At 43.7% G+C, this 12633-nt stretch overlaps 1 pseudogene; it reads left to right on the top strand.

Moving 5' to 3' along the window:
• Positions 1-1993: 1993 nt before the first annotated feature.
• On the top strand, positions 1994-12247 carry LOC129884260 (uncharacterized; annotated as a pseudogene).
• The last annotated feature ends 386 nt before the right edge of the window (positions 12248-12633 follow it).

Below are 12633 nucleotides of genomic sequence, written 5' to 3'. Positions count from 1 at the left end.
TTGAGCTTGGAATGCTGTTTAGAACTTATTTTTGGGGTCAATTTCGGATGCGGATCTCATATTTCCCATTCTAGACCCCAAAATTGGTCTGTCTCTGAAAATTATAAAATTAGTTTTTAAATGACTGTAACGATGTTATGATTCTCTTTTTGACAGTGTGGCAGCATTTTGAAGACGTTCGTAAGGGAAAAACTCCAGCACAGTGATTTACAGCGCGCTGTTCAACCTATGGGTAGGCTACGACTTTCTTTTCTTTAGATTGAGCTGAAATGTGTGAAAGTATGTTTACATTGTTGTAATTTGGGTTGGGTAGCTTTTTTTTTTATATTTTAGGGGTTAGAAACCATGTTTTAAGCTTTTATTGGGCTTTTCGGGTAATTAAAAGCATGTGACCCTATCTAATATTTGTTAGTATTGTAAGAGAAGTTGGATGATTATGTTGTTGATATTGTGGAGTATGATGTCCTTAGCATAGGTTGTAAACTTGCCATAGTTGCCCCGGCGTCGCTCCGACAGGCTTAGATCCTTATAGAATGGTGTAGCGGGCTAGTGCATGGTAGCTGGGTTTTTCATATTATTTTTACCTTTTCTGTTCAATTGGCCAATGATGCCAACTGGGTACCTGTTGTCTTGGAACTCATACAACACTCTGCATCTACTTTTGTAATGCAGGACCGAGCACCAGCTACCGTCTTAGATAAATTGAGCCTGTTGCAATCAGCTTCGAAGACCAGGGTGAGCACTCGACGTTTTGGGATCATTTTCGTCTCCTTCAGTATGGATGACCCGTGTTTTGCCTTTTTGAGACTAGCCAGTTATTATATATATTTTTGATCCACTTTTGGGACTTGTACTCGTATTTTATTTTAGTTTTCGCCCTCAAACCCATTACTTGTCGTTCCGAGTTCATAGGTTGGCTTAACTACTGGTGGCTATAGTAGGTGCCATCATGAATTGAGAAATCGGGTCATGACAAGTTAGTATCAGAGCCCCAGGTTTGTTGGTCTCACTTGTACAGAGCTAGCGTCTAGTAGAATCCCGTGAATAGGTGCGGATACATACGTAACTTATCTTCGGGAGACTACAAGATGTCATTAAGAACGTTCTCTATGATTGTATCATTTCGTGCAGCTTTGTGTATTATTGGTTTCCTGAAAACTCATTTATTTCACTCTTTCGCAGGGATGGGTCGTACGTGCGGTACCACTGGTGGCGATGATCCACCAGGGCCGGGAAGGCCTAGAGGCCGGCATCGTGGCGTAGGCAAGGGAGAAGTACCATCTCCCAACCTAGATATACCTCTTGAGCATGTAGAGGTGCATTAGGACGCCCCCATTCCTCCTTAGTCAGAGGGTCCACCACTAGCAGCACATCCTCCATCCGCACCAGTTATGACCCTATCACTATAGAAAGCGATTGCCCAGCTCCTCACAGCTATTGGGGTTATACCAATGGCCCCAGCTCCAACGGCGGACATGCCAGCACCGCGGGATCGGCCTATACTGCCAGTACCTGAGGTTCAGCCATCTCCACAAGCTATTGCACCCCTGTTCATAATTTCAGAGGGTGTCATGTCACTACACGAGCAGAAGATGGTAGGGGTCTTTCAGAGGCTGTCACCTCCGACATTGTTTGGAGCCATTGGCCAGGATGCCATGGAGTTCATGACTACCTGTCAGGAGAAGCACTACTCTCTGGGTCTTGTGGAGTCCAGAGGCGCTGACTTCATTGCTCACCAATTTCGTGGGTCAGCCAGGCAGTGGTGGTGTTCTTATTTACAGATCAAGCCAGCTGGGTCACCACCGTTGACTTCGGCTTAGTTCTCAAAGGCCTACTTGGCCAGGTACATCCCTAGGAGCATTAGGGACCGACATTAGGATCAGTTTACTTAGTTGGAGCAGGGTTAGATGAAGATCGCCGAGTATAAGGCCAGATTTCATCAGTTATCTCGGCATGCTATTATGATTCTACCCACTGAGGAGGAGAGGGTACAATGTTTTGTGCGCGAATTGAGGCCCTACCTGAGGTTAGGGATGGAGCACTGATAAGAGACCTAGGCACCAGGGCAGCTACAGTGGGTCCCAGTCTATGGTCCATGATAGTTATGACAGCCCTGCTAGTAGTTCCTGCAAGGTCAGTCTAACTAGCTTTAGGCCGCCCTGCCAGTAGCTGAGGATAGTCAGCCCCATTCGGGGGGTTCCATCATAGGGCAGAACTCAATGGGATCATGTCAGCTTTCTTTGTACCACAGATGAGTTATCACAGGCTGCTCAGCTTTAGGTTGTTTTGATTGTGGCTCACTAGAGCACTGGAATAGAGAGTGCCTCAGCCGGGCTAGACCATTGGCAGCAAATCACCCCCACCCATGAGTAGAGATCGAGGGAAGGGTCACGGCAATAGCCAATAGGGTGTTCGAGGAGGTCCCCGGGGAGGCAAGTCAGGTGCCAGGGAAAATGGTTATGGTAGAGGCCGTTGTGGCCATTTCTATGCTATTTCAGCAAGGGCAGAGGCCGAGGCATTTGATGATGTCATTACAGGTACTATCCTTATTTGTCAGCAGACTATTTCAGCCTTATTTGATCCATGTTCCATGTATTCCTATGTGTTTGTATATTTTGCTCCCCGTTTAGGTATTTTTTTTGAGTCTCTTGAAGTGTCGTTGCATGTTTTGACCCCGTTAGGGGATTCTTTAGTAGTGGATCAGGTTTGTAGATCTTGTGTGGTAACTATTTAGGGGAATGAGACACGGGCAGATCTTATTTAACTTCACACGCTGGACTTCGATGTTATTCTAGGCATGGATTGGCTATCTCCTCATCATATGGTTTTGAACTGTTATTCTAGGAATATTACATCAGTCATGCCTGGCATTCCCCCGGTCTTGTGGCAGGGTGCTTATAGTCACTCACCGACTAGGATCATATCCTTTATATAGGCCTGACGGCTAGTTGCGTCTGGGTGTGTGGTGTTCTTAGCATATGTCTGTGATGTGTCAAGTGAGGCCCCTTCTGTAGATTTAGTTTCTATGGTTAGTGAGTTTATTGATGTCTTTCCTACTAACCTACCTTGCCTACCCTAGAGAGAAATATTAACTTTGCTATAGATTTAGAGCTGGACACTAAGACCATATCTATACCACCTTACAGTATGGCCCCTGCAGAGCTTAACAAGCTCAGTGTGCAGCTTGGGGACCTCCTAGGTAAGGGCTTTATTCATTCGAGTGTGTCGCTAGGGGATTCCCCCATCCAATTTGTTAAGGAGAAGGATGGGATTATGCGGATGTGTGTTTATTATAGGTAGCTGAACAAAGTGATGGTGAAAAACCATTACCCCATACCTCGTATCGATTATCTATTTGACCAACTTTAGGGTGCCTTCATATTTTTTAAGATTGACTTGAGGTCCGCCTACCACCAGCTAAGGATTATAGCTGCTGACATTCCTAAGACTGCTTTTCAGACTTGTTATGGACACTAGAGTTCCTTGTGATCTTTTTTGCGTTTACTAATTCCCCCATAACTTTTATAGACCTTATTACTTGAGTATTCAGGCCTTATCTTGACTTCTTCGTGATTTTATTCATCGATGATATACTGGTGTACTCGCGGAGTAGAGAGGAGCACGCGCAGCATTTGAGAGTTGTGCTTTAAACTTTGAGAGGCCAGTAGCTTTATGCTAAATTCTCAAAGTGCGAGTTTTTGTTGAAGTCTGTGGCATTTCTAGGACATGTGGTATCCAAGGATGGTATCATGGTAGATCTGGCAAAGATTGAGGCTATTCGTGTTGGGCTAGGCCCACATCTATTATAGAGATTCTGAGCTTCGTCGGATTGGCTGGTTATTACAGGCGCTTCATCGAAGGTTTCTCCACCACTGCAGCCCCATTGACCCATTTGACCCATCAGGATGTTCCCTTTGTGTGATTCGAGGACTGTAAGTTGAGCTTTCAGAAGCTCAAGGAGTTGCTTACCACCACTCCCATTTTGACTCTTTCAATTAAGGGCAAGAGTTTTTCAGTATATTGTGATGCTTTTGGTGTAGGTCTTGGGGTTTGTTCTGATACAGCGGGGCCGAGTTATTGCTTATGCTTCCAGACAGTTGAGAGCGCACGATCTCAACTACCCCACTTATGACTTAGAGTTGGCGGGGGAAGTTTTCATGCTTAAGAAGTGGAGGCACTACCTTTACGAGGTCCATTATGAGATATATATGGATCACCGTGGTCTATAGTACATTATGAGTGAGAGGGACCTTAATTCTAAATAGCAATACTGGATTGAGCTATTCGTGGATTATGATATCTCTATCCTCTACCATCCGGGAAAGATTAATGTAGTAGCAGATGCTTTGAGGCAGAAGGCGGGGAGTATGGGTAGTCTATCTTACTTGTCTGTAATGGAGGGACCCCTAGCCTTAGACATCCAATCTTTGGATAATGGGATGGTCAGGTTGGACATCTTAGATTTTGGACCAATTTTGTCTTTTATGGGAGCTTAGTCATCTCTGTTGGACCAGATTTATGACCGACAGTTTGAGGATGGAGCATTGGTAGAGCTTAGGAAGTTGGTATTGCAAGGCAAGGGTAGCCAGGCTTCTATAGATTCAGATGGGGTACTACAGTTTGATGGTCGCCTTTGTGTTCCTAGAGTTGGAGACTTTATTCAGTTGATCCTTCATGAGGACCACGATTCCAAGTATGCTATTCATCCGGGCACCGTGAAGATGTATCGGGATTTGAGATAGCATTATTGGTGATGTGGCATAGGGAGAGATATAGCTGAGTATATCCCATTGCTTGAGTTGCTAGTAGGTTAAGGTCGAGCATCAGCTGCCTAATGGAGTGTTTCAGAGATTACCCATTCTCGAGTGGAAATGGGAGCAGATTACCATGGACTTCATGATGGGATTACCTCGGACACCTAGAGGTAATGATGGTGTTTGGGTCATCATTGATCAATTGATCAAGTCAGCATACTTTTTGCCAGCGCGGTCTACTCTCAGTGCAGAGCGTTTAGCTCAAATTTATATTTAGGAGGTAGTCTATCTTCATGGGGTGCCGATATCTATTATATCAGATAGGGGTCTCCATTTACTTTCAGTTTCTAGAGAGCCTTTTAGAGAGAGTTGGGCACCTGAGTTGATCTTAGCACAATATTTCATCCACAGACTGATGGTCAGTCAGAGCGTACTATTCAGGTTCTGGAGGATATTCTGTGAGCTTGTGTATTGGAGTTTGAGGGTTATTTGGAGCAGCACTTGCCTTTGGTGGAGTTTGCATACAACAACATATATCACTCTAGTATTCAGATGGCCTCGTTCGAGGCCTTATATGATAGGCGTTATCGCACTCCGGTTTGGTTGGTTTGAGTCTTCAGAGCCTGGAACGCACAGTATCAATTTACTTTAGGATGTCGTAGCCAGGGTCTAAGTTATTCAGGATAGGCTAAGGACAACTTAGAGTAGGCACCAGAGTTATGCTGATTGCAGGCGCTGACCTTTGTGTTTTGAGGTTAGAGATCGTGTGTTCTTGAAGGTCTTGCCCTTGAAGGGTGTGATGAGATTTGGTAGGCGGGGTAAGCCTATCTCCAGGTATATTGGGCCTTTTGAGATTCTGAAGTGAGTTGGAGAGGTTGTTTATGACTTGTCTCTACCTCCATTATTTTCATCTATACACCTTATTTTCCATGTCTCTATGCTGCACCGGTACATTCTATATGAGTCCCACGTACGTCGGTATGAGTCAGTTGAGTTGGATGATCGCCTGGCTTATGTTGAGGAGCCGATTGCTATTTTATCCAAAGATGTTCGCCAGCTTCATTCTAGGTCCATCCCTGTGGTTAAGTCCAATGGCGCTACCGTCTGATCGAGGAGGCTACGTAGGGGACCTAACGGTAGCAGTTCCCCTGCTTATTTGAGCCTCCAAGTATATCCTTGTCTTTACTTTCACAGACGAAAGTTTTTTTAGTAGTGGATGTTGTAATGACCCTCCAGGACATTTTCCTAATGTTGCTTCCGTTTCATCTTTTAGATCATTCCTGTAGCGACCCCAGGTCATTTATGACCTACTGGCACCGGTAGCTCATTCGTTCATTTGTGTTTTAGACCTATTTCCCTGTTTTGCAACTTTCACAACTTAAAAAGTTGACTTCGGTCATAACTATAGGAAAACGACATAGGAATGGAATTCTGACGGTTTTATCATCTTTGGAAGGCCAAATTAGGCTAGTAGCATGGCCGACACGAGTACCGAGATAATCGGTACAAGTTTGGGGTCATTTGGCGCTCTTGCCTTTGAAATTTGGCCCATGATTGAATTTGGTAAATATTCTTAGAAAACACGCTCAGATGAAAATTCTGATAGAACGGTTAGCTCCGAAATGTTGAGTTTGGTCTAGAACGACCCTTTGTTCACTTTCTGAGGCTTTCAATCTAATCCCGAGGCTCATTGTGGAAATTTACTCAAAATGACCCTCGATTGTGGGACCCACTTTCAGTCATACTAACCTCATATGGAAATTTTGATTACTCCATTGAGTTTGAAACGTCGAATTTGGTGGGGTAGCATATCTCGTTTGTACGCACGGGATTTCGAACGAATTTCGAGCACCCCATTAGAATATTTGAACTTGAGAAAAATCAGCTTTTCAACTGATATCCAGTTCAGGAGAATTTGTTCTTCATGATCGCAGGCCCTTTTCCTCGTTCGCGGAGATGCATGTCCTTGTTCTCTGCATTCACAGGGCCATGGCTGCATTCACGGAGGTTTGTGTGTTTTTCCTCCACGTTCGTGGGGCCTTGACCGCTATCACGGAGGTATGGGGCTTTTACCTCCGCATTTGCGGGCCACTAGCTACGTTTGCAAAGGTCATCATCTGTGACTTCCCCATTCGCGGTCCACTTAGGACACATTCGCGAAGGCCAAATCTTGGTCTTTTAATAAAATACCAAGGACGAAATTCATCATCACTTCTTAATTTCAAACCTCGATTTCTCCTTTGTTTCATCCTCAAATTCAACTAATTAAAGGTCTAAATTCAAGAGAATTTCATGTGAAATCCATTGGTGTACTCAGAATCTTGAGGGGAGGCTTCATATGAGGTAAATTATTAATTTAGCTGCTGCATATAGTCATTTTTGGATTGAAATTGTGTTGAATTTTGGAAGATTCTATCTTAATCATTTGAGCTTCATTTTTAGTGATTTTAAGGCTAAGTTATGGGATTTTTTGCAAGGAACATCATGGCATAATTTTTTTTGATCGAGAGAGTGTTGTTTTTGAGAAATCGCTGACCAAAGATGCTGCCTTATTTGTCTTCTTAACTTAAAAATTTGGGAATTTATTGCATGATCGTCTTGTGTTATTTTTCCACCCCGAATTATTTTGTAATTTGATCCTTGAGCTTGAGATGCTGTTTAGAACCTATTTTTGGGGTCAATTCCAGAATTTTGTATGCGGGTCCCACATTTTCCATTTTAGGCTCCGAAATTGTCCCATCTTCGAAAATTATAAAATTAGTTTCTAAATGACCATAACGACATTGTGATTCTATTTTTGACAATGTGGAAGCATTCTAAGGCTGTTCGGAAGGAAAAAACTTTGGCACAGTGATTTTGAGCGCGCGTGTTCAATCTACAGGTAGGCTACAACTTTCTTTTCTTTAGATTAAGATGGAATGTGTGAAAGCATACTGAGATTGTTGAAATTTGGGTTGGGTAGCTTGTTTTTACATCTTAAGTTAACCATGTTTTAAACTTTTACTAGGTTTTTCGGGTAATTGAAAACATGTGACCCTGTCTTATATTTGTTAGTATTGTAAGGGTAGTTGGATGATTATGTTGTCGATATTGTGGAGTATGTTGACCTTAGTATAGGTTGTAAACCTGCCTTAGTTGCCCTAACGTCGTTCCAACGGGTTTAGATCCTTGTAGAACAGCGTAGCGGGTTAGTGCCTTATAGCTTTGCCTTAGCTAGGCGGTAACCTTGCTTTCAAGAATACCCTTATCCATACCTCGGCATGATTTCGACTTTCGAGATGCATCGACAATACTAGACTTTATGATTGTTCTGTTTTGGCTCCGGTTCAAGCTTTGGCAGTATATTAGTTAATTTATAGAGAATGATCTTCTCGAGACTATTAGCGTACAATTGAAAAGAAGAATACTCAGCACCATGGGATAAATTATCTATGAGCATTTGGGTACCCAGTCCCGACCTCCATTCTAAAATTCCATCAGGGAGCATCCGGGTACCCATCCCCGGCCTTTGCCAGCTTACTAGTTTGACGAGCATCCGTGTACCCAGCCCTGGCCTAGATCTACTGATGGATTACGCTGAGCATCTGGGTACCTAACCCTGACCTCGACTCTACCGATTTATTATGGCGAGCATTCGGGTATCCAGTTTTAGCCTTGGCCACACTAAATATTCGGGCGAGCATCTGGATCCTAGTCTTGGTGTCGACCCCTAAATCATTCCTGGTTCTTCGATTCTTGGAGATTATTGGTTCGAAAATGACATGGTTCTTCGATTCTTGGCATCACAGATTCTTGGTCGTAGACTTGATAGTTGTAGCTATTTAGTGGTGCGATATGTGGATTTGATTCACCCTTAGTAATGAGAGGATTGGTCCTCTCATATCAGTGAATTGGGTAGCATACATAGGTTTGATCTTGTAGAATTTGACCCATTTTCTCATTGAACAAAAGGTACAAAATAAATCAGATTGATAAAAGTACCATGTGAAATCTTTGGTTTTTCCCCTTCCTCGATCCCTATCCCATAGGTACAGTATTTGAATCAATAGAGAACCTTTTCTTCTGTATGAATCGATATTATTCCATTCCAAATCCTTCCCGATACCTCCCAAGGAAAATCTCAAATTTGGATCCCAAATTGACGGGTTAGTGTGAGCTTATCCATGCGGTTATGCACTCTTTGAATAGGAATCCATTTTCTGAAAGATCCTGGCTTTCGTACTTTGGTGGGTCTCCAAGATCCTTTTGATGACCTATGTTGAAGAGATATCTATCTAATCTGATTGATTGTGTAAAGCCCACGGTAGCAACGGAACCGGAGAAAGTATACAGAAAAGATAGCTCTTTTCTATTATATTAGTATTTTATATTATATTAGATATATTAGACTATTATATTAGATTAGTATTAGTTAGTGCTACCTACTTAGTGAGTCTTTTCTTTCGTGATGAACTGTTGGCACCAGTCTTACATTTTATCTCTGTGGACCGAGGAAAAAAGGGGCTTAGCGGGAAGAGGAGTGTATCATGAGAGAAGCAAGGAGGTCAACCTCTTTTATATGAAATTCATAAATGAAGTAGTTAATAATAGGGTTACCATTATCCTTTTTGTAGTGACGAATCTTGTATGTGTTCCTAAAAAAGGATTTTTTCCATTTTTTGGGGTCTCAAAGGGGCATGGAAACGCATAAGAACTCTTGAATGGAAAAGAGATGTAACTCCAATTCCTTCGGAATCGGTAGTCAATCCTATTTCCGATAGGGAAAGTTGACAATTGAATCCGATTTTGCCTATTATTTTCATATCCGTAATAGTACAAAAAGAAGGCCCAGCTCCAAGTTGTTCAAGAATAGTGGCATTGAGTTTCTTGACCCTTTGACTTGGGATTAGTCAGTTCTATTTCTTGATGGGGTGGGGAAGGGATATAACTCGACGGTAGAGTGTCACCTTGACGTGGTAGAAGTTGTCAGTTCGAGCCTGATTATCCATAAGCCTAATGTGAGTTTTTCTAGTTGTCCCCTACTGTCGTTTCATGAGAATGGATAAGAGGCTCATGGGATTGATGTGAGGGGGCAGGGATGGCTATATTTCTCGGAGTGAACTCTGAGAAAATATGAAGCGTATGGATATAAGTTATGCCTTGGAATGAAAGACAATTCTGAATCTGCTTTGTCTACGAACAAGGAAGCTATAAGTAATACAACTATGAATCTCATGGAGAGTTCAATCTTGGCTCAAGATGAACGCTGGCGGCATGCTTAACATATGCAAGTCGGATGAGAAATACGAGAAATGGTATTTCTAGTGGAGGATGGGTGAGTAACGCATAAGAACCTTCCCTTGGGAGGGAAACAACAGCTGGAAATGGCTGCTAATACCCCGTAGGCTGAGGAGCAAATGGAGGAATCCTCCCAAGGAGGGGATCGCATCTGATTAGCTAGTTGGTGAGGAAATAGATTACCAAGGTGATGATCAGTAGATGGTCCGAGAGGATGATCAGCCACACTAGGAATGAGACACGGCCCAGACTCCTACGGGAGGCAGTAGTGGGGAATTTTCCATAATGGGCGAAAGCCTGACAGAGTAATACTGCATGGAGGTAGAAGGACCATGGGTCGTGAACGTCTTTTCTCAGAGAAGAAGCAATGAAGGTATTTGGGGAATAAGCATCGGCTAACTCTTTGCTAGCAGCCGCGATAATATAGAGGATGCAAGCATTATCCAGAATGATTAGGCGTAAAGCGTCTGTAGGTGGATTTTTAAGTACATCATCAAATCCAAGGGTTCAATCCTGGATAGACGGTGGAAACTACTAAGATGGAGTACAATAGGAGCAGAGGAAATTTCCGATGGAGTGTGAAATGCATAAAGATTGAAAAGAAAACCAACAGAGAAAGCACTCTGCTGGGCCGACACTGACACTGAGAGATGAAAGCTAGGGAAGCGAATGGGATTAGATACCCCAGTAGTCCTAGCCATAAACGATGGATACTAGGTGCTGTGCGTATCGACCCATGCAGTCTGTAGCTAACGTGTTAAGTATCCCGCCTGGGGAGTACGTTCGTAAGAATAAAACTCAAAAGAATTGACAGGGGACCATGCAAGCGGTGGAGCACGTGGTTTAATTCGATGTAAAGCGAAGAACCTTACCAGGGCTTGACGTGCCGCGAATCCTCTTGAAAGAGAGGGGTAACTTCGGGAATGCGGACACAGGTGGTGCATGGTTGTCGTCAGCTCATATTATAAGGTGTTGGGTTAAGTCCTGCAACGAGCGCAACCCTCGTGTTTAGTTTCCATCATTGAGTTTGGAACCCTGAACAAACTGTCGGTGACAAGCCAAAGGAAGGTAAGAATGACGTTAAGTCATCATGCCCCTTATGCCCTGGCCGACACACATGCTATAATGGCTGGGACAAAGGGTTGAGATCTCGCAAGGGTGAGATAACCCTAAAAATCCATCCTCAATTCGAATTGCAGGCTGCAACTCGCCTGCATGAAGCCGGAATCGCTAGTAATCGCCGGTCATCCATACGGCAGTGAATTCGTTCTCAAGCCTTGTACACACCGATGTCACACTATGGGAGCTGGCCATGCCCGAAGTCATTACCTTAACCGCAAGGAGGGGGATGCCGAAGACAAGGCTAGTGACTGGAGTGAAGTTGTAACAAGGTAGCCGTATTGGAAGGTGCGGCTGAATCACCTCCTTTTCAGGGAGAGCTAATGCTTGTTGGGTATTTTGGTTTGACAGTGTTTCACACCCCCCCCAAAAAAGAAGGGAGCTACGTTTGAGTTAAACTTAGAGATGGAAGTCTTCTTTCCTTTCTCGACGGTGAAGTAAGACCAAGCTCATGAGCTTATTATCCTAGTTTGGAACAAGTTGATAGGACCCCCTTTTTTACGTCCTTATGTTCCCCCGTGTGAAGACATGGGGGAAAAAAAGAAAAGAAAGGTATGGGATTTCTCTCGCTTTTGGAATAGCGGGCCCCTAATGGGAGGCTCGCACGATGGGCTATTAGCTCAGTTGTAGAGCACGCCCCTGATAATTGTGTCGTTTTGCCTGGGTTGTGAGGGCTCTCAGCTACATGGATAGTTCAATGTGATCATTAGCATCTGTCCCTGGGATGTGGATCATCCAAGGCACATTAGCATGGCATACTCCTTCTATTTGAATCGGGGTTTGAAACCAAACTCTTCCTCAGGATGATAGATGGGGCAATTCGGGTGAGATCCAATGTAGATCCACCTTTCTATTCACTCATACGATCCAAGCGGTCTGGGGGGGACTAGCACAACTCCTCTCTTCTCAAGAATCCATACATCCCTTATTAGCATATGGAAAGCTATCTCTCGAGCATAGGTTTCGGTTCGGCCTCAATGGGAAAATAAAATGGATCACCTAACAATGCATCTCTTCACAAACCAAGAACTATGAGGTCACCCCTTTCATTCTGGGGTGACAGAGGGATCATACCATTCGAGCCATTTTTTTCTTGACTTGAAATCGAAATGGGAGCAGGTTTGAAAAAGGATCTTAGAGTGTCTAGGGTTGGGCCAGGAGGGTCTCTTAATGCCTTTTTTTTCTTCTCATTGGAGTTATTTCATAAACACTTGCTAGGGTAAGGAAGAAGGGGGGAACAAGCACACTTGAAGAGCACAGTACAATGGAGAGTTGTATGCTGCGTTCGAGAAGGATAAATCGCTCCCAAAAAGGAATCTATTGATTCTCTCCTAATTGGTTGGACAGTAGGTACGATGAGTTACTTCATGGGCGAGGTCTCTGGTTCAAGTCCAGGATGACCCAGCTGCGCCAGGGAAAAGAATAGAAGAAGCATCTAACTACTTCATGCATGCTCCATTTGGCTCGGGGGAATATAGCTCAA

This window comes from Solanum dulcamara, chromosome 4 (assembly GCF_947179165.1).
Source record: "Solanum dulcamara chromosome 4, daSolDulc1.2, whole genome shotgun sequence".
NCBI classification, from domain to species: Eukaryota; Viridiplantae; Streptophyta; class Magnoliopsida; order Solanales; family Solanaceae; genus Solanum; species Solanum dulcamara.
The sequence above is the reverse complement of the archived record's forward strand: the minus strand, read 5'-3'. Positions and strand labels throughout refer to the sequence as shown.